Here is a 21,280-nt window from a genome sequence, read left to right on the forward strand (position 1 = left end):
TACCATCATCGGAGCCTTCAAAATGCTGGGCATCCTCCTGGAGCATGTACCCAACACTGTGGTCAAACAGTTCGGGGGACTCCTCAGGAGGACATAGTGGGGCTAGGGAAGGAGTGACTGATGCCATTGAGCCAAGGGAAGAGGCCGCGTTGGCAGCTGCTTTGCCAGACAAAGTACCCTGAGCCTGGGTGAGAGAGGATGAGGAGGATGAGGACGGCTTGGTCATTCACTCTACCAAGTCTTCGGCATGTTGCGGCTCAACGCGGCCAACTGCAGAAAAAAAGGACAAGCGAGTCCCACGGCCACGTGCTGAAGAGGATGCACCGTCTCCATGACCAGCACTGTTGCCTCTAGACACAGAGCCTGCTTGCCCTCTTTTATTGGCTTGTGACTGTCTGCCTCTCCTTGTTGGCCTTCCAGACATACTAATGGCCTGCAGTGAGATGTAGCTGCACAAAGCTTGGATGTATATATATATACTGATACTGCAGCTAGCAGAATCAACTGCCTGCCTGTAGTATTATTAGTATGAGAACACCAGCAATTGTCTTCAGGTAGCTTTAGGTGCACACTGTGCAGAGAATGCAATACACTAAATGTAAATACTGTAACTGCCTGCCTGTGGTATTAATAGGAGCAGAACAACAGCAATTGTCTTCAGGTAGCTTTAGGTGAACACTGTGCAGAGGACGCAGTACACTAACTCTAAATACTGTAGCTGCCTGCCTGTGGTATTAATAGGTTAAGAAGAACACCACCAATTTTATTCAGGTAGCTTTAGGTGCACACTGTGCAGAGGACACAGTACACTAACTGTAAATACTGTAGCTGCCTGCTTGTGGTATTAATAGGAGCAGAACAACAGCAATTGTCTCCAGGTAGCTTTGGGTGCACACTTTGCAGAGGACACACTACACTAACTGTAAATACTGTAGCCGCCTGCCTGTGGTATTAATAGGATCAGAAGAACACCAATAATTTTCTTCAGGTAGCTTTAGGTGCACACTGTGCAGGGGACGCACTACACTAAATTGTAAATACTGCAGCTGCCTGCGGTACTGTACTAATAGGATCAGAAGAACATCACTAATTTTCTTCAGGTAGCTTTAGGTGCACACTGTGCAGAGGATGCACTACACTAACTTGTAAATACTGCAGCTGCCTGCGGTACTGTACTAATAGGATCAGAAGAACACCACTAATTTTCTTCAGGTAGTTTTAGGTGCACACTGTGCAGAGGACACAGTACACTAACTGTAAATACTGTAGCTGCCTGCCTGTGGTATTAATAGGAGCAGAACAACAGCAATTGTCTCCAGGTAGCTTTAGGTGCACACTGTGCAGAGGACGCACTACACTAACTGTAAATACTGTAGCTGCCTGCCTGTGGTATTAATAAGATCAGAAGAACACCACTAATTTTCTTCAGGTAGCTTTAGGTGCACACTGTGCAGAGGACACAGTACACTAACTGTACATACTGTAGCTGCCTGCCTGTGGTATTAATAGGAGCAGAACAACAGCAATTGTCTCCAGGTAGCTTTAGGTGCACACTGTGCAGAGGACGCACTACACCAATTTGTAAATACTGCAGCTGCCTGTGGTACTGTACTAATAGGATCAGAAGAACACCACTAATTTTCTTCAGGTAGCTTTACGTGCATACTGTGCAGAGGATGCACTACACTAACTGTAAATGCTGTAGCTGCCTGCCTGTGGTATTAAAAGAATCAGAAGAACACCGCTAATTTTCTTCAGGTAGCTTTAGGTGCACACTGTGCAGAGGACACAGTACACTAACTGTAAATACTGTAGCTTCCTGCCTGTTATATGAATAGGAGCAGAACAACAGCAATTGTCTCCAGGTAGCTTTAGGTGCACACTGTGCAGAGCATGCACTACACTAACTTGTAAATACTGCAGCTGCCTGCTGTACTGTACTAATAGGATCAGAAGAACACCACTAATTTTCTTCAGGTAGCTTTAGGTGCACACTGTGCAGAGGACGCCCTACACTAACTTGTAAATACTGCAGCTGATACTGATGTCACCCGGTGACCCTGCCCCCTTATGACGCCACAGTCCCTGCGCATGCTTGGGACTGTGACGTCACAAGGGGGCGGGGTCACCACCTATATAAATGGTTGTGCAGCTCACACATAGCATTCCAGCAGGAGAGAGCGTCGTATCAACATCAGAAGAAGAGTACAGGGGACAAGACGGCGCAGAAGACCAGGCCATCGCTAGCAAGAGAGCGGCAGAATATAGAGGAGGAGCCCGGCAGAAGAACCGGACACTGGGAGAAGAGGCCGAACACCGGGAGAAGAGGCTGAACACGGGGAGAAGAGGCCGAACACCGAGAGAAGAGGCCAGAGAGAGCGGAAGAAGACCCCCGGAAGAAGACCCCCGGAGTTGCTTAATAAATTACTTTAAAAACCTGTGTAGTGTGTTTTATTTATTGACACTTTTTTCCCTAGTTGAATGGGTAGGGGTACGATGTACCCCATACTCATTCACATAGGGTGGGGGCCGGGATCTGGGGGCCCCCTTACTAAAGGGGGCTCCCGGATTCTGATAAGCCCCCCACCCGCAGACCCTGACAACCAATGGCCAGGGTTGTCGGGAAGAGGCCCTTGTCCTCATCCACATGGAGACAAGGTGCTTTGGGGTGGGGGGCCCGCAGGGCGCCCCCCTGCCCCAAAGTGGCCACACCCATATTGAGGGCATGAGGCCTGGTAAGATTCAGGAGGGGGGGCGCTTGCTCGTCCACACCACCTTTCCTGACTGGCCGGGCTGCATGCTCAGATAAGGCTCTGGTATAGATTTTGGGGGGACCCCACACTGATTTTTTGGTGTAGGGGGTTCCCCTTAAAATCCATACCAGACCTAGGGGCCTGGTATGCCCCTGAGGGGGAAACCACACCGGTCTTTTTATTTAAAATTTGGCACAGCGTTCCTCCTCATGATTCATACTAGACAGCTGTCAGCACTGCCTGTCGCTCATCGCGAAAAGGAAAACAAAAGTTCCTTTCCCGATGAGCACGGCGCTGGCTCCCGCAACGGGGCCTGCAGGTGTCAAATCTCGCTGATAACAGCGGAGAGATTGACACAATATCACGGTCACCGACTGTATGTGATAATATCAAAAAAATTGTAAAAAAGTCAGTGTGAAACAAACAACGATCAATCCCACCATATCAAATGTATAAAATGACAATCATATGCCACATAAAACTAAGTGATAGCTCATATGAAAACACACAAAAATGAATCCCAAAAAATAATAAATTAATAATAATATATATAAAAGTGGCAAAAAAGTATATGTGATAATATCAAAAAAATTGTAAAAAAGTCAGTGTGAAACAAACAAAGATGAATCCCACCACCAGGAAGCACATGTGTACCAAATAAAATCTTCAGTGATGACACCTCTGTGTCTGCAGGCAGCTCACCTTACTGCTGTAAGATATACAGCATATACTGGTCACAGATCACAGGTAGGGATGGTTGATGCAAAGGTGAAACAATCTCCTATATATTGCTTGAACAGTCCCAATGACGGATGTTTAGGATCATATGGAGAAACACAGGAAAAAATGTATATAGCGTGATTCCACGACAAACACAGTGGGGCAGGGGCGGATCAAAAAGTGATGCAATCACTTATTTGAAAGGAGCATAGGTATCAATCCACGAACGCCAAGTTTGTATGCCCTTAGTGTGGGATCTTCGGTCTGCTCCTGATCCCCAGTGTTTTTCAGATGAGCTCTGATGTTATAAGTGTAAACATGAAGAGAAAATGCACATAGCGTAATCCCGTATGTAGAAGCCAATTTATTGATAAAAAACTTGAAAAACAAACTAACATAAAAGAAGATAGAACATCCACGAGCGCCAAGCTCGTCTCCTGACGTCAGGCTGTGTGAGTACCCAGTGCTCCAATCCCGATGCGTATTGTCACATCACGTGACTTCATCAGGAGCCGAGCTTGGCGCTCGTGGATGTTCTATCTTACACAGCTTCTTTTTAAGGGTTTATCATTTTCCCCAAAAGCGATGATGAGTGAATTTGAGGTATTTAAGGATGTTAGCCTCTTTCTAAGGAAGGTAATTTTCAGGTACTGGCATACCGACCGTAAGGACATGACAAAAACTACAACTGACCTTGGTAAAGAGGAACGTGAGTCTTTGGATGCCTTGGTGGCCCTCCTACAGGAGAATCCTGACTTTCACTCTGATACAGAATTACCTACCCAGCTACAAACTAACCCACGTAAATCAAATATGACCATTAGATCACTCAAAATGCCCCCTCTTTCTAAACATAAATGGATCAGCCTGTTCTTAGAACAGGTCAAAAAGGACCTCTCCAAAGTAAACTGGCAAAGAAGAGGTCTGGATAATCTAACTAAAGAAGAGAGAAGGGCCTGAAGGGAATTGGAAGAGGCCACTGACATTATAATCAAAAGTAGTGATAAGGCGGGCAACACTGTCCTTCTATCAAAGACCCTATATGAAGGAGAAACTTTATGTCTTTTACAAGACGAAACCACATATCAGAGGCTTACTTCCAATCCTTTCCAGGAGATAGTGATAGATCTGAATTGTAAATTGAGATATGCTTTGGTGGAACAACTTGTTACAAAAAAAGAATATGACTATCTGACTGTGTGGGAGTTCAATATCCCGACTTTTTATACGATCCCAAAGCTTCACAAATCCATGTCCAAACCACCAGGGCAACCAATCTTGTCGGCCATAAAAGGTCCCCTAGAAAGAGTGGGAAAATATGTGGATACTCTGATAAAAGAACTAGTACAGGATCTACCTTCCTTTGTTCAAGACACCTGTGATGTCCTTCGGAAACTGGAGAACTTCACTCTCCCACCTGGGGCCCTATTGGTGGGAATAGATGTGGAGTCACTATATACTTTGATTCCACATCAATGGGGACTCTGGGCCGTCTATCATTTTTTTAAAACAAAATTTCCATTACTTGCTCCACAAAACGAATTTATTGTGGATATCCTCCAATTCATGCTTTAGCATAATTGTTTTGAATTTTTGGGGATAAACTACCAACAGATTAGAGGCATGGCAATGGGCGCCCCCTGGGCCCCCTCCTATGCGTGTTTGCACCTGGGTCTCTGGGAGGGGGATCTCGTTTACTCCTCGTCGATGTACCTCAGCCACTGTTTGTTGTGGCTGAGGTACATTGATGACGTGTTTATGGTATGGGGGGGCACCCCCCAAGATCTCAACGACAATGACCGTAACATCCGACTTACCTTTTCCTATGACCTGATGAAACTGCCGTTTCTGGATCTTACCATATATGCGGAGGAGGGTAGAATTAAGACGAAAACTTTTAGGAAGGAAACAGCGGCCAACACACTTCTGTTGGCCTCTAGTCACCATCCAAAATCCCTAGTACAAGGAATTCCCTTCGGTCAGTTTCTACGTGTCGCGGACACTGGCTGCAAGGACCTTTTTCTGTCCACATTCACCCTGCTATTTGGTATTTCTATATTAATCTTTTATTTTTTTGAACTTGCCCAATACATGATTCTTGAAAGAGCTGATCACATTAATCTGCAGAGACGAACTGTCTGGTCACCAGGTCTGCCTTAAGTGTTGTGTTAATTAACATGTTAATTATATTATTGTCTTTTAAGTTTTTGCTAGAGGGGAGGGGGGAGTGTCCATGAGTCAGCCCTACCTCGTTATCTAACCCCTTGTGTTAAATGTGTATAAAAAGGCTGTATTCTGCCCAATAAAGGAGTCAAGATTCTACAAGCTATTATCGACTAGACTTGTATTTACTGCAGCTATAATATTATATCTGTCTGATGGTCATACTGGAGTAAGCGGTGTTATTGACGGAGGCACTCAGTGGAGTGTGGAATAGGATCCGTCACAATTGGTGGCAGCAGTGGGATGCTCCTCTTGCCTAGGCACACCCAAATCACCACCGGGACCCCCTGCTCCTAACAGCAGATGGAACATCACTACGCCAGACTCAAGCGCAGCACCTTGAAGGATCTCTTGGAAGCCCGTGGAAAAGTCTCCAGCAACAAATCCAAAGCGACTCTCATCACCGAACTAATGGAGATTGACCAGGCCAGTAACCCACCAGCAGACACCTCAGAGGCGACAGAGTTCCAGCGTGACGTCCAGTGGCGACTGGCCTTGTGTGGTACTCACCTCCCGCAGGAGGTTATCAGTCAAGTGTTAACAGAGGTGTCCCAGCTGCGAATGGCTGAACTCCATCGGGACCAAGGAGCGTCAGTTATGTTCAACCGGGAAGCTCCAGCGGCCCGCAAAAAGCTACCCTATGCCGCCTTCCGCATGTTTCAAGATGGTGAAGATGAAATGGATGTTTACCTGCAAATGTTTGAGCGTCAATGCGGTCTCCAAGGTGTCAATAAAGCAGATTGGGTCACGCTCCTGGTCAGCCGTCTCACAGGAAGGGCTGCAGAGGCGTACAATAATGTCCCTGATGAGATCAGCCAGGACTATGACCGGGTAAAAGAAAGACTATTGGCTCGCTTCGGCATTACTCCAGAGGCACACCGTTTGAGGTTTCGCAACCTCCGCCGAAAGGAGAGAGAGCCTTACACAGAATGGGCTCATCAAATGACCCGAGCAGCGGAGAGTTGGATGACCGGGCGCCAAGCTGTTACCATAGCAGATGCGCTCCAGCTAATCCTCCTGGAACAATTCTACGATCATACCCCACATGAGGTTAGAGACTGGGTAAAGGATCGGCGGCCAGTCACAGTAGATGAAGCTGCCACCCTAGCTGACCAATACGTGGATTCAAGGCGGACTGTACAACCAGAGCCTAAGACCCCAGCTCGGCCTGTCCCCAACATTCCACGGAGCTTTGCCCCTTCACACCAGCCGTCGATCCCCGGCCCCACTCAGCTACCATCTTCACGAGGAAAAGGGGACCTCTGCTACAGATGCAACCAATCAGGGCATGTTAGGAGGTATTGTCCGCAGAATGTTTCCCAGGACGCGCGGAACAACAGGCCCCTTGGACCTGCCCGGGCTGCTGCACACTGTCTAGAGAGAGATGATGTGACTTACCCAAGCGAGGAGAATATTGGAATTCTACATGAGGCAGACCCTGTGCAAGCTGCCACTACAGAAAATCGTTTGCACCATCGACAAGCCGTGTGGATTAATGGTCGGGCTGCCCAGGGACTGCGGGACACGGGAGCTACTATTACCCTGATACAGTCCCGAATGATAAACCTGGCAGAGCAGACGGGACGGTCTGTGGCTGTGCAGGTGGCCGGGGGAAATGTTATGCGGGTCCCCACTGCCAGGGTTCACCTTGATTGGGGTTCGGGGGCCAAAGAAGTGGAAGTGGGAATAATGCAGAACTTACCTGCAGAGGTTTTGTTGGGCAACGATTTGGGACGTTTAAATTCAGCCTTCTCCCTGGATGTATCCCCGGAAGCCTATCCTGTTACCACCCGCCAGCAAGCCCGGATGGAGGTGCGCTCCCTCGAAGATGGGACCCAGGTAAGACCTGTCACCCCTGACCTAGACTGTACTACCCCAACTAACCCTATCCCGACTTGGGCTTCTCCCCAAGAATTTGCTCAGGCAACTCTTAGCGACCCTTCCTTAGCTAGCTATAGGGAAAGAGCAGGATTGGACCCTGGGGGGTTGGAGAGGGAGCGAATAGAGTGGGTCCAGGGATTACTCTATCGGGTTACTGAGGGAAAGACAGCCTCCCATCCACCCAAGCGGCAGCTGGTTGTGCCGCAGAAATATCGTCATGACCTGCTGCGCATTGGGCATGACATACCCTTAGCCGGACACCTGGGGATGTCCCGGACCCTCCACCGTCTGACTCAGTCGTTTTTTTGGCCAGGAATTACAGGGGATGTCCGACAGTATTGCCAGACCTGTGACACATGCCAGCGGGTGGGTAAGCATGGGGGCCCGCTGAAAGCTCCCCTACACCCTTTACCGATCATTGATGAACCCTTTAGCCGTGTTGCCGTAGACCTGGTTGGACCATTGCCCAGACCTAGTCCTTCTGGGAAGAGATATATCCTTACTGTGGTGGATTATGCCACCCGGTACCCGGAGGCCATTCCCCTGGCAAATATCCATGCAGAAACTGTGGCTGATGCTTTGCTCCGGATCTTTGCCAGGGTGGGTTTCCCTCAGGAAATCATCTCTGACCAGGGGACCCAGTTCACTGCTGAGCTCACTCAGCAGTTATGGAGGCTGTGTGGGATAAAGCCCCTACAGAGCTCTCCCTATCACCCCCAGACCAACGGACTGTGTGAGAGGTTCAATGGAACACTGAAACAGCTGCTTAGGACATTTGCAACCTCTCACAGGGATTGGGAGAGATATCTGCCACATCTTCTCTTCGCTTATCGGGAGGTGCATCAGGAATCTACCGGGTTCTCCCCATTTGAGTTACTGTATGGGAGGCGGGTGAGGGGGCCCCTAGATCTAGTCAGAGCCCACTGGGAAGGGGGAATTGATCCCCAAGGGTCCTCTATCGTAGCATACGTTCTTGAGTTTAGGGACAGACTGAAGGAGCTCACGGACACTGTCCAGGAGAACCTTCGGGCTGCCCAAAGGCGGCAGAAACGATGGTACGATCGTACTGCTCAGAACCGCACTCTGGAGGTTGGGCAGAAGGTTCTTGCCCTCAGACCAACCAAGCAGGACAAGTTACAGGCCACTTGGCAGGGACCTTACCGGGTTGTGGCAAAGCTCTGTGACACAACCTACCTAGTGGCTAAATGTTCAGATGAAAGAGTCCGACGGACCTTTCATGTGAACATGTTGAAAGCATACTGGGAAAGATCAGAATCTTCCCCTGCTGGTGCTCCCGGAGCTAAATAGTATTACTGCAGGGATAGAGATGATAAAGCTTGACGACCAGCTAGGGCCGACGCAGAGAGAACAAGCTAGACAGGTCCTTAGTCAGAGAAGGGAAATGTTCTCCACAGTCCCCGGGTACACTACTATGGCAGTGCACCGTGTGGAGACCCCGGGACAACTGCCGCTAAGACAGGCGGCTTACCGGATACCTGACGCAGTGAGAGAGGGGATGCGTCATGAGATTAAGGAGATGCTTGAATTGGGAGTCATTGAGCCATCCAGCAGCCCCTGGGCTTCCCCGGTGGTCCTTGTACCGAAGCGGGATGGCACAACTCGCTTCTGTGTAGACTACCGCAGATTAAATGAGTGCACCACCACTGATGCTTACCCTATGCCCCGGGTCGATGATCTGTTAGATCGCATTGCTCGGGGAAAATTCCTGACAACCCTTGACCTATGCAAAGGATACTGGCAAATTCCTCTGGATGCGGAATCTATTCCGAAATCGGCGTTCATTAGCCCATTTGGCTTATACCAGTCTAAAGTAATGCCATTTGGGATGAAGAATGCACCGGCGACTTTCCAGAGGATGGTAGACCAACTCCTCGATGGCCTCCAGGACTATGCTTGTGCATATCTGGACGACATTGCGATCTACAGTGATACCTGGGAGGACCATCTGGTTCATCTGGGTGTCGTGCTAGACCGCATCAAGGCTGCAGGACTAACCCTTAAGCCAGAGAAATGCAGCATAGGGATGTCCGAGGTACAGTACCTTGGACATCGAGTAGGCAGTGGACAACAACGACCTAAGCCTGCTAAGATTGAGGCCGTTGCCAAGTGGCCGACCCCCCGTACTAAAACCCAGGTCCTGGCGTTCCTTGGCACAGCTGGGTACTATAGGAAATTTGTCCCGCAATATAGTTCCATCGCTAAGCCCCTGACAGACCTGACTAAGAAGCACCTTCCCCGACAGGTACTGTGGTCCCCTGAGTGTGAAGCTGCCTTCCAACAATTAAAGAATGCACTAACTTCAGCTCCTGTTCTAGCTGCCCCTGACCCAACCAAACATTTTTGTGTCCACACAGATGCCTCTACATTCGGGCTGGGGGCAGTACTGAGCCAAGTAGGACCTGATGGCGGTGAGCACCCAGTGGCCTACATCAGTTGGAAGCTGCTACCCAGGGAAGTCGGTTATGCAGCCGTGGAGAAGGAGTGTTTAGCGCTGGAGTGTGGGCTCTCAAGAAATTCCAACCTTATCTCTACGGACGATCTTTTACGGTGCTCACCGACCACAATCCATTAATCTGGCTTAATCGGGTCTCCGGGGATAATGGACGTTTGTTACGATGGAGCTTGGCACTGCAGCCCTACAATTTTACCATACAGTATCGGCCAGGAAAGCAGAATGGGAATGCTGATGGACTTTCCCGGCAAATGGAACTATAAAACTCTCCCGGACAGCCCCAAGCTGACTCGTGGTGGATCTAGTTGGGTCTGCCGGACTATGGGACAGGGGGGGGGGGCACTGTCGCGGACACTGGCTGCAAGGACCTTTTTTTGTCCACATTCACCCTGCTATTTGGTATTTCTATATTAATCTTTTATTTTTTTGAACTTGCCCAATACATGATTCTTGAAAGAGCTGATCACATTAACCTGCAGAGACGAACTGTCTGGTCACCAGGTCTGCCTTAAGTGTTGTGTTAATTAACATGTTAATTATATTATTGTCTTTTAAGTTTTTGCTAGAGGGGAGGGGGGAGTGTCCATGAGTCAGCCCTACCTTGTTATCTAACCCCTTGTGTTAAATGTGTATAAAAAGGCTGTATTCTGCCCAATAAAGGAGTCAAGATTCTACAAGCTATTATCGACTAGACTTGTATTTACTGCAGCTATAATATTATATCTGTCTGATGGTCATACTGGAGTAAGCGATGTTATTGACGGAGGCACTCAGTGGAGTGTGGAATAGGATCCGTCACACTACGTATAAAGCAAAACTGTTCTGATTTGGAGAATTTCAAGAACGAGTCATGGGAACTATATGGAATGTTCCGTGACAGAGGCTACTCACATACCTCTATCAGAAGAGCCAAAAAGAGAGCCTTCCAGACAGCAAGGGGTGAACTTTTGACTAAAAATAGAGTACAAACCCACAATACAGGACAAAACAATCATCAAATAAATATGAAATCCACTCCACTAAGAATAATCACCCGTTACGGAGCACAATGGGATCAAATTAAAAATATTCTCAACCAACATTGGCACATTTTAGCGGATGCTCCAATCCTTGGTAACTTTGTGGGTGATAGACCACTCCTCACGGCCAAAAGGGCACCAAACCTAAAAGACAGGCTGGTACACTCTGAATACCAAAGACCTAAAAAACATAACTGGCTGACTGACCTTCCGCCAATGAAAGGCATGTTTGCATGTGGCAAATGCCATATATGCAAATATGTAGACAAAACTGACACTTTTGCTGACTCAGAAGGTAAAAAATGTTATAAAATAAACAACTTTAAACTGCTCTACGGAGCGTGTTATCTATATGCTCACCTGCCCTTGTGGCTTAAATTATGTGGGAAAAACAGAGACAGCTTAAAATAAGAATAAGTGAAGATATACAGAGCATAATTAAAAAGGAGGACGATAGTCCATTATCTTTACATTTTCTTAAACTTCATGGCGCTAAACCATCTGGCCTTAAGTGTAAAGGGATCTATAAATTTAATTTGCCCCCAAGAAGAGGTGACTTCGATAAAATACTGTACCAGAAGGAAAAGATGTGGATATTTAACCTGAGAAACATGCAGCCTTCAGGGTTAAACAATGAGCTTAACCTGTCCGTTTTCTTGGAGCAGTAACAACTGACCTCTTCCAAATCAAAATTATCTGAGTGGCTATCTTGCTTTACAAACATCTTTTTCCCTCTGAAGGGGTGTGTGGAACTTGTATTTACCAATAATACCTTCTATTGAAACTTATAACTGTACTTATAAGGCATGACTAAAATAACTACTACATGAGGGGATTCTCTATACCTAATTTCTTGGCAATAAGTGAATGCACGGGGTAAAAGTCTTTTGTATGTATGTGGTGAGACTGGATATTAACTTACCGCAGTCTAAATAAGGTGTTAACTTTGACATCCACCTAATCAATTAAGTCTCTCTGACATTTAAGGATACACCCTTACTGACTGCGCATGCTCTAAAGAAGCTTGGGTTACAAGCGAAACATGTAAGCAAGTAAGACATACTCACATGTCTCAAGTGATGTGGACACCGACCTGTCCATCCACCTGGCGAACCCAGATCATCCATCCTTATCTTGGCTCAGCACTAACCATCCAGCACTCAGCAACCTTCTCTTAAACCACTTGTTGGTGTGATTAGGACAACTTGGCAAGCATCTGCATTATATATATGACTCTTTGAAAGATGAACCGGGACTACTCGACAGGGAGCAACTCTAAGGAAGGTCTGTGAAGGACTATTACCCATTTTGTCTTTTCAAATGGAAGGAAGATCCATCTAATATCTCCAATGACTGAGTATATCCGGTAACTTATGAGTGTCTATCGTTGAGCGACCGGTCCATTTGTATGAATATAGGGGATACAGACATACGGATCAAGACATCATAACGGTGAGCTGTATTGGGTTAACCCCCTGCCTTAATATCATTACTGATATGCATTTCTGCTTTACTAGTTTGAGTGGAAGTTACTTGTTGAACATCCTTTGACTGATGCTATCCCTGATTAATCAATTGTGATCCATACTTACATAGCAACCAATGGCCTGAGCTTTTCAAATTGTGCGATTTTGAAATCCATATGCATTGCTGCTTTACAAGTTTGAGTGGAAGTTACTTGCTGAACACCCTTTGACTGATACTACCCTTGACTAATCAATTGTGATCCATACTCACATAGCAACCAATGACCTGCGCTTTCCAATCCGTGCGATTTTGAAATCCATATGCATTGCTGCTTTACAAGTCTGAGTGGAAGTTATTTGATGAACATCCTTTAATCGATGTTATTCCTAATTAATCAATTGTGATCTATATCTACATAGCAACCAATGACCTGCACTTTTGAGACTGCGATTTTGAAAACCATATGCATTGTTGCTTTACAAGTCTGAGTGGAAGTTACCTGCTGAACATTCTTTGATCGATGTTGTCCCTGATCAATCAATTGTGATCCATACCTACATAGCAACCAATGACCTGCGCTTCTCAATCTGTGCGATTTTGAAATCCATGTGCATTGCTGCTTTACAAGTTTGAGTGAAAGTTACATGCTGAGCGGAACACACAAACTCCCCATACATAATCACCGCTGGCTAATCTCATCTATATCACAGTGACTTTTGTCTCTATTAAGTTACCAGGCCAATCTGCGGTGAATATACAACAATCAGATCGAACCGTGTGTGTGAGATGGGTGACTCATGTGTATGGCTGGATTTGCTATGGAGACCGGTGTTCCATTAAGACCTTCTTGTCTTAATTTTAATTAAATGTGTCTGGAGGAGGGATTTGGGAATGTTTTCATTATTTTAGACAAGTATTTTTTTTTTTTTTCAATTATTTTTTATTAAAGGTTTTACAAGTACAAAACATAGTACAAGATTTTCCTTAACGTATAAACATGAGAACACACATTAAGCTGTAACATATTCAAAGTGTACATTGTAGAGGATGAATGATTATTACAAACATATTACATTTGTAATTATGATATTTTGATATATTTATTCAATTAAAGTAGTGTATTTCCATGAAACAATAATATGGAAATATAAAGAAAAGGGGAAAGAGATAGAGGAGAGGGTAAAGGAAAGAAGTTGGGGGGGGGGAGGGGGGTGATGGAAGTATTTTATCTTTCATTAACTATTCTAGATTAGCTGAGGTATAGAAAAGGGTAAATATCTATTGAAGCATTATTTCAGAGACTCGTAGTCACGCACATTTGGCTATTGGTCATACACCCCTGGCACGCCAATCTTTTTAATTTTCTCTAAACCAATCTGACAATACTTTCCAATGTTTATCAAAGGTAGATCTCCATTCAGTACTGGTTGCTATTAATGATTCATAGATATAGTTGGTTTGTGTTATTGCAAGAACTTCTGACACATTGGGTACTATGTTCGATTTCCAATTTTTGGTAATCAGTGATCTGGCAGCCAGGAGTATATGTGTGACCACTGTGCGGAAACAAGGAGGGAAGCTTTCTATACCCAAGTTTAACAGTGCTAGTCCAGGGATTGGTGGTCTTAGTATTCCTGTGATGCGAGATATACATTTAAATACATTTTTCCAAAAGCTAATGAGATGTTTACACGACCAAAATACACGTAAGATATTACCTACTTCCCCACATGTTCTCCAACACAATGGGGAATTAGAGGTAGAGAATTTAGATAACCTGTAGGGTGTAAGGTACCATCTTTGAGCTATTTTTAGGGAGAGTTCCCAATGATTTACACATCGAGTTGCCTTATAGGTGGATTTGAATGCATTTTTCCATTGATCATCAGTAAAGGATTCTCCCAATTCTAGTTCCCATTTATGAAAAGGTGGTAGTTTTGTAAAGGAGGTCTTGTATTGAAGGAAATTATATAATAAGGAAATACCTTTAGGAGTGGTGGGATTTTTAGTGTAGAATTGCCATATTGGGTCATGTGTAGGTATATGGGGTGATTTCAAGGACTTTAGTAAGTGGGCAAGTTGCATATATTTAAAGTGATCTGCTAAAGGCAATGAGTATTCCTCCACTAGTGCCTTAAATGTTTTGAGTGTATTGTTAGTATATAAGTCAGCTATTAGAGATATGCCTTTAGTGGACCAATTTGAAAAATTGGAATGTGGAATAAGATAATTCAGAATTGTTATTGGAATAGGTATATCTATATCTTTGGGGGAGGATGTAGATGGTTTGTGGAGTTCTCTCCATGCTGATAGAGATGCCTGAACAGTTAGTGGTAATGATCTTAGGGGGTATGGTTTCCATATGTCAATTAGTAAGAGCATTCGGAGATCTTGGGTTGGGCTAAGGGCTTGTTCTATGTTGCTCCAGAGGATGTCTGAGGATGGTGAGATCCAATGCCTGAGTTGGGTAAGCAAGGAAGCTCGGTGGTAGTCTTTGATATCGGTCAGGCCCATCCCACCAATTGATCTATGTTTAATTAGAATAGCTCTCGAGCATCTGGGTCTTTTAGATCTCCAAATGTAGTTTCTAAGAAGGGAGTTTAAAATTTGGAGGTGGGTATTCTTGAGTGGAATAGGCAATGTGCGAAACACATACAAAATTTGAGGAAGGAGGAGCATTTTGAAGGATGCTAATCGTCCCGACCATGAAAGTTCAACTTTGGATAGGCATTTTGTTTCTTTAGAGATTTTTTCTATCAGTGGGGTATAGTTGGTATCTGCTAATTTTAAGGGTCGGCCATTATCTGTAATCCCAAATATGGGATGCTAGATGAGTTCCATGTATATGGGAATCTTTTTTGTAGGTCTGATTTAAGAGAGGTAGGGATATTTAAGTCCAGTATTAAGGATTTTGAGAAGTTTACTTTATAATACGACACCTGGCTAAAGTTTGTAAGAATGTCATGGGCACATTTTAAAGATTTGTGTGGTGATGTCAAGAGAAGAATGATATCATCTGCGAATAAATTAATATTGTGTGATTTACCTAATAGGGAGAATCCTGGTGCGTCTAGGTGTGCTCTAATTTTTTCCACTAGGGGCTCTATAAGGAGATTGAATATAGAGGGGGACAATGGACATCCTTGCCTAGTACCATTGGTAATAGGGAAGGGAAGGGAAAGGGTATTGGAGGTATATACTTGTGCACATGGTGAGGAGTAAAGAGCTAGATTGGGAGAATGGGACCTGAGAATCCAAACTTTTTAAGTGTCTGCGTCATGTATCCCCAGTGGACCCTGTCGAATGCCTTCTCCGCATCCAAAGAGAGTAGCAGAGAAGGCACCCGACAGGACCCAGCGTGATGAACCACACCAATAATCCTCCTTGTGGCATCAGACGCCTGTCTACCTTTAGTAAAGCCTGTTTGATCTGGGTTGATCAGGAGCGGTAGGAGTGACAAAAGTCTATGGGCTAGGATCTTGGCATACAACTTAACATCTGTATTTAGTAGGGAGATAGGCCTAAAGTTAGCAGGTGTTATAGGGTCCTTCCCCGGCTTCGGGATGGTGACAACATATGCTTTGAGCATTTCAGTGGGGAATGAGGCAGAGGACACCGCTTCAGAATAGATTTCTTTGAGCGAGGGGGATAGAGTTTCACAAAACACTTTGTAATAGCTGTTTGGTAACCCATCTGGTCCTGGAGACTTACCAGTGGGCAGTGATTTTATTGCTTAGACAAGTATTTTTGAAAGTATTTATTTGTTTTTGTACAATTAATAAAGTTAAATTAGTCCTTTACGCTTCCTGTATCCTTTCTGAAGAATACCTTTTGGGACCTTTGTCCCTATCTTTTTTGAATATATTTGGCTCACACACAGGGAATGGTTCTTTTCTAAGTTTATACTAACAGGTCTAGTGTTTGATGATGTGGGTCACTACCCACCTCACCGAGACCTGCTCTATAGGACTTTCCTCTAGATGATCTTGGTCTCCATTCTTTTGTTTTTCACATTCGGAACCACCTGAAGAAAAACTTTCAGGAAAGGTCTGTAGGATATGCATCTATTGAGTCCTGGGGGCTGGGTGGCTTTTAATCTAAAAATCCACTTCTGTTCTAATTGTAGTAGCGTTTTGTTCACGTCTCCTCCTCACATACCAGTATGCACGCGATCAATAATTAAGAAAGAGAATTTAGGGCATATGCCCTCATGCACTCTGGTGACATGTCTGCCAAGTGGTAAATTTGGGTTGCAGGTTCTCATTGATGTGATGTGTCTGTAGGCTCTGTGCTAGAATTCCTGGATTGTCTTTCCTACATAAAAACTAGTGCATTAGCATATGAGAAGATAAACTACCCCACATGTCTGGCAATTTGCATAATGCCTAGATTTGAATTTTTCACCATTAGGCAGGGTGACATTTTTTGGAAATATTGAGGAACCTGCAGTAGTTACAACCACCACAGGTGAAAGTCCTCTTGTTCTTGCATGGGTCTCGTTTGCCCCTCCTTTAAATTCACTGCAGATCAACTGGTCTCAAAGAGAGCCAAGTCACCTGTAAGTGAATGCCGGGGTAGCTGGTACAAATAGACCGATCAAAGGGTCCATTGTCAGCATGTGCCAGTATTTGGTTATAAACCGTTTAATCACTAGATGCTGATTGGAGAATTTGGTGATGATGGAAATGGGGTTAGGTTTTTTCTTTTTAGATAAAGGGTTGTACAGTACATCATCGCGGGTTCTCGCACATGCTCTCTTATATGCTTTTTTAAGGCACGTATTGGAGTGTGCCCGTAATCGTGATCTCAGTATGTTGGCTTCTTTTCTGAAAACTGTATCATTGGTGCAGTTCCTCCTTGTACGTAAGTATTGGCTATAGGGGATTGAGGAAATGAGAGATTGGGGATGAAAACTGCTGGCATGAAGTATTGAGTTGCCTGCAGAGGGTTTCCTAAATAGACTGGTGGTTAGGGATCCGTTGGTATCTTTGTAGATAGTCATGTCAAGGAATGTGATGGATTCCTTGTCCCAAGTCATGGTAAATGACAAATTGAAGTTATTTATATTCAATTGTTCAAGAAAGGCTGGCAGTTGCTCAGTGGTTCCAGTCAACACCAGGAGAATGTCGTCAATGTAGTGATACCACATGACAATGTTCACCATGTACGGGGAAAGAGGTGCGGATAGATGTATCATCCATTCCCACTCCCCCAGGTACAGGTTGGTGTACGATGGAGCACATGAAGTCCCCATCTCAACACCCTGCACCTAGAGGTAGTGGGATCCATTGAACGTGAAGTAGTTGTGAGATGAATTCTGAGGCAGCCACCAAGAATTTGTTGGTCTTTTGTTCATATTCGCTGTTTTGGAAAATGATGTGTTGTATACAGGAGAGACCTTTGTCATGTGGTATCGAGCTGTACAAAGCTTCAACATCCATGGCCAAATATACAGATTTGGGGGACATGCATAGCCCATCTATATTTTGTAGTAAGTGCCGGTTGTCCCGAATGTAACTTGGGAGTTTGAGGACATGGGGGTGTAGGTATCCATCCACAAACTTGCTGAGTTTCTCAGTTTGGGAGTCATTCCCAGAATATGGCGTAGGGTACAATGTGACCAGGTACCGCCTCTACGTACATTTTGTGATTACGTCTTCAGGAGGCGTACCTAGTCACTAAACGTCACGTAATTTATAGTCCTCAATCTGACTGGTTAAAAAATACAGATGCGTGCGCAGCCGCAGTGCCGGTTTGCATATGCACCCATCTATTCATCATATAAATGGATAAATACGGCTTAGCTTAACAAGATACATATAGATAAAAGATAATGGTAAAATACCTAATTATAACAGCAGTGAGCTCAAAAATGATAAAAATGAAAATTTAATTGAGAAAGAAAAAAAATATAAAAAAAATATTATAATGTGAAATTAAAAAAATATATAAAAATAAAAATAAATAAAAATAGGACAAATTTGTAAACAAAAAACTCCCTTATTATCCAAATAAATAGGTGTCCATTCCTAGTATGAAACTTAGAAAGACCTATTTATGAAACAAGACAAAACCTTCACATGCAAAAAGTTTTCACCCCTTCCCCATGGAAGAGGACATAGAGTTTCCATATATAATTAAACAGTTGGAAAATTGGTAAAACTTAATAGATAAATATATAAATAGGACATTCTATTTGTTAGATAATATCCTCTACAGAAAAACCATCTAAAAAAATCCCTAGAGGGCAGCACTAATTGATCTAATCATTGGATAAGAAGCAGTTCAAATCCAGTTCAATATCCATGCCATATGGCTGGATGGTGCGTAATTTATACAACCATTTAGTCTTATTTTGGGAAATTGCTCTCTTCATATGTGTTCCCCTCCAATGTTTCGAGATCTTTTCAATTCCATAAAAAGTACAGAGTGAGGGGTCACTGTTATGAAACTCTGTGTCTAGACACACTATGGTTAGGGAATCGTTTTTTGATGTTTGTCAGATGCTCATTTATTCTGACTCTAAGTTGTCGTGTTGTTCGGCCTACGTATTGGAGTGAGCAGGGGCACTCCAAGAAGTAGGTAACATGATCTGAATTGCATGTAATCAGGGGCTTAATTAAAATTAAAATTAATCAGTGGAGACCCTACAGCACAACTTAAATCAGAGTTGACACATTGGGTTACAGAGGAATTAAACCACAAATTGCTCAATCAAAAAGAAGCAGACTACTTAATTTTACATGCTCCTAGAGTCCCAGTACTGTACATAGTGCCAAAAATCCATAGGGATAAAACATGTCCACCTGGTTGGCTCATAATTAGTGGGATTGATTCCCTTTTCTCCAGACTGGGTGAATATCTAGATGGGTTTTTTAAACCATTAGTTGCCCAAAGCCCATCCTATCTCAAAGATAGCAGGGATCTTATTATACTTCTCCAGGGTATGGTTGCCACCCAGGATCTTCTTATAGTTACAGTGGACATTGAGTCTCTGTACACCAATATCCAGCACAAAGATGCTTTGACAGCACTGGAATGAGCTCTATGAAGGGAATCCATTCTCAGAAGGTCCCAAATTAGGTATCTTATCCAGGGTTTGCAACTTGCCATGGGTAACAACTATTTTTGGGCCAAAGGCGAGTATTACAATCAGACTGGAGGTGTGGCTATGGGGGCACGTTATGCACCTAGTGTGGCTAATGTAGTATTGAACAAGTGGGAACATGAAACTATCTTCAACAACAGGATTCAACACTCTATTTTTATAAAAGGTATATAGATGATATTATTTTGTTCTGGAGAGGGTCACAGGCCAGTTTTGATGGGTTTTTTACGGAAATGAATCTCAATCGGTATGGTTTAAAATTCACGGCTGAAGTCAGTGATTCAACTGTAAACTATTTGGACCTTACAATAACTAAAAATAACAACATTTTTGAGACAAAAAAATTTTTTAAGGCCACTGATCGAAACGTTTTGTGCCTACACACAGCTGTCACCATCCAAAGTGGATAAGAGCTGTCCCTCAGGGACAGTACATGAGACTTAGGCGCAACTGTAACAATGTTGAAGAATTTTTTCAGCAAGCAGCAATTTTGACAGAAAGGTTCCTAGAGAAAGGTTATAAATTGGAGATGCTGAATCAAGTTCTATGGCAGGTGTCCTCAATTGATAGGCAATCTCTCTTGACAAGTAGGCCCAAAAAAGAATACCAAGACCAGGTGGCATTTGTGTCAGGTTTTCACAGGCAATATAAACAGGTCGAGTCCATCTTCAAGAAATTCTGGCCAATACTTAGACAAAGATCTAAGATCATCCATTCCCTCCAAACCGAAATTCATCTATAGGAGGGCCCCAGGTTTGAGAAACCAAATAGATAGGAATGTACCAGATCCTCCCAAAAAACCACTTACTTTTCTGGATGGCTCTGGATTCCATTATTGTACGAGGTGCAAGGCCTGCAGAATCACTAGAAAATCTGGGGCCCCCAGAAAAATCGCAAATTTTCAATCTATGGTCACTAAAGATAATTTTAAAATTAAGCCACTGATTACATGCCATTCAGATCATGTTACCTACGTCTTGGCGTGCCCCTGCTCACTCCAATACATAGACCGAACAACACGACAACTTAGAGTCAGAATAAATGAGCATCTGATGAACATTAAAAAAGGATTCCCTAACCATAATGTGTCTAGACACTTCAAAGAATTTCATAACAGTGACCCCTCACTCTGTACTTTTTATGGAATTGATAAGATCTCGAAACATTGGAGGGGAACACATATGAAGAGAGCAATTTCCCAAAATGAGACTAAATGGTTGTATAAATTATGCACCATCCAGCCATATGGCATGAATATTGAGCTGGATTTGAACTGCTTCTTTTCCAATGACTAGATCAATTAGTGCTGCCCTCTAGGGGGTTTTTAGATGTTTTTTCTGTAGAGGACATTATCTAACAAATAGAATGTCCTATTTATATATTTATCTATTAAGTTTTACCAATTTTCCAACTGTTTAATTATATATGGAAACTCTATGTCACCTTCCATGGGGGAGGGGTAAAAACTTTTTCGCATGTGAAGATTTTGTCTCGTTTCATAAATAGGTCTTTCTAAGTTACATACTAGGAATGGACACCTATTTATTTGGATAATAAGGGGGTTTTTCGTTTACAAATGTGTCCTATTTTTATTTATTTTTATTTTTATATATTTTTTTAATTTCACATTATAATA

Source organism: Aquarana catesbeiana, linkage group LG01, assembly GCF_042186555.1.
Source record: "Aquarana catesbeiana isolate 2022-GZ linkage group LG01, ASM4218655v1, whole genome shotgun sequence".
In the NCBI taxonomy this organism is placed as follows: Eukaryota; Metazoa; Chordata; class Amphibia; order Anura; family Ranidae; genus Aquarana; species Aquarana catesbeiana.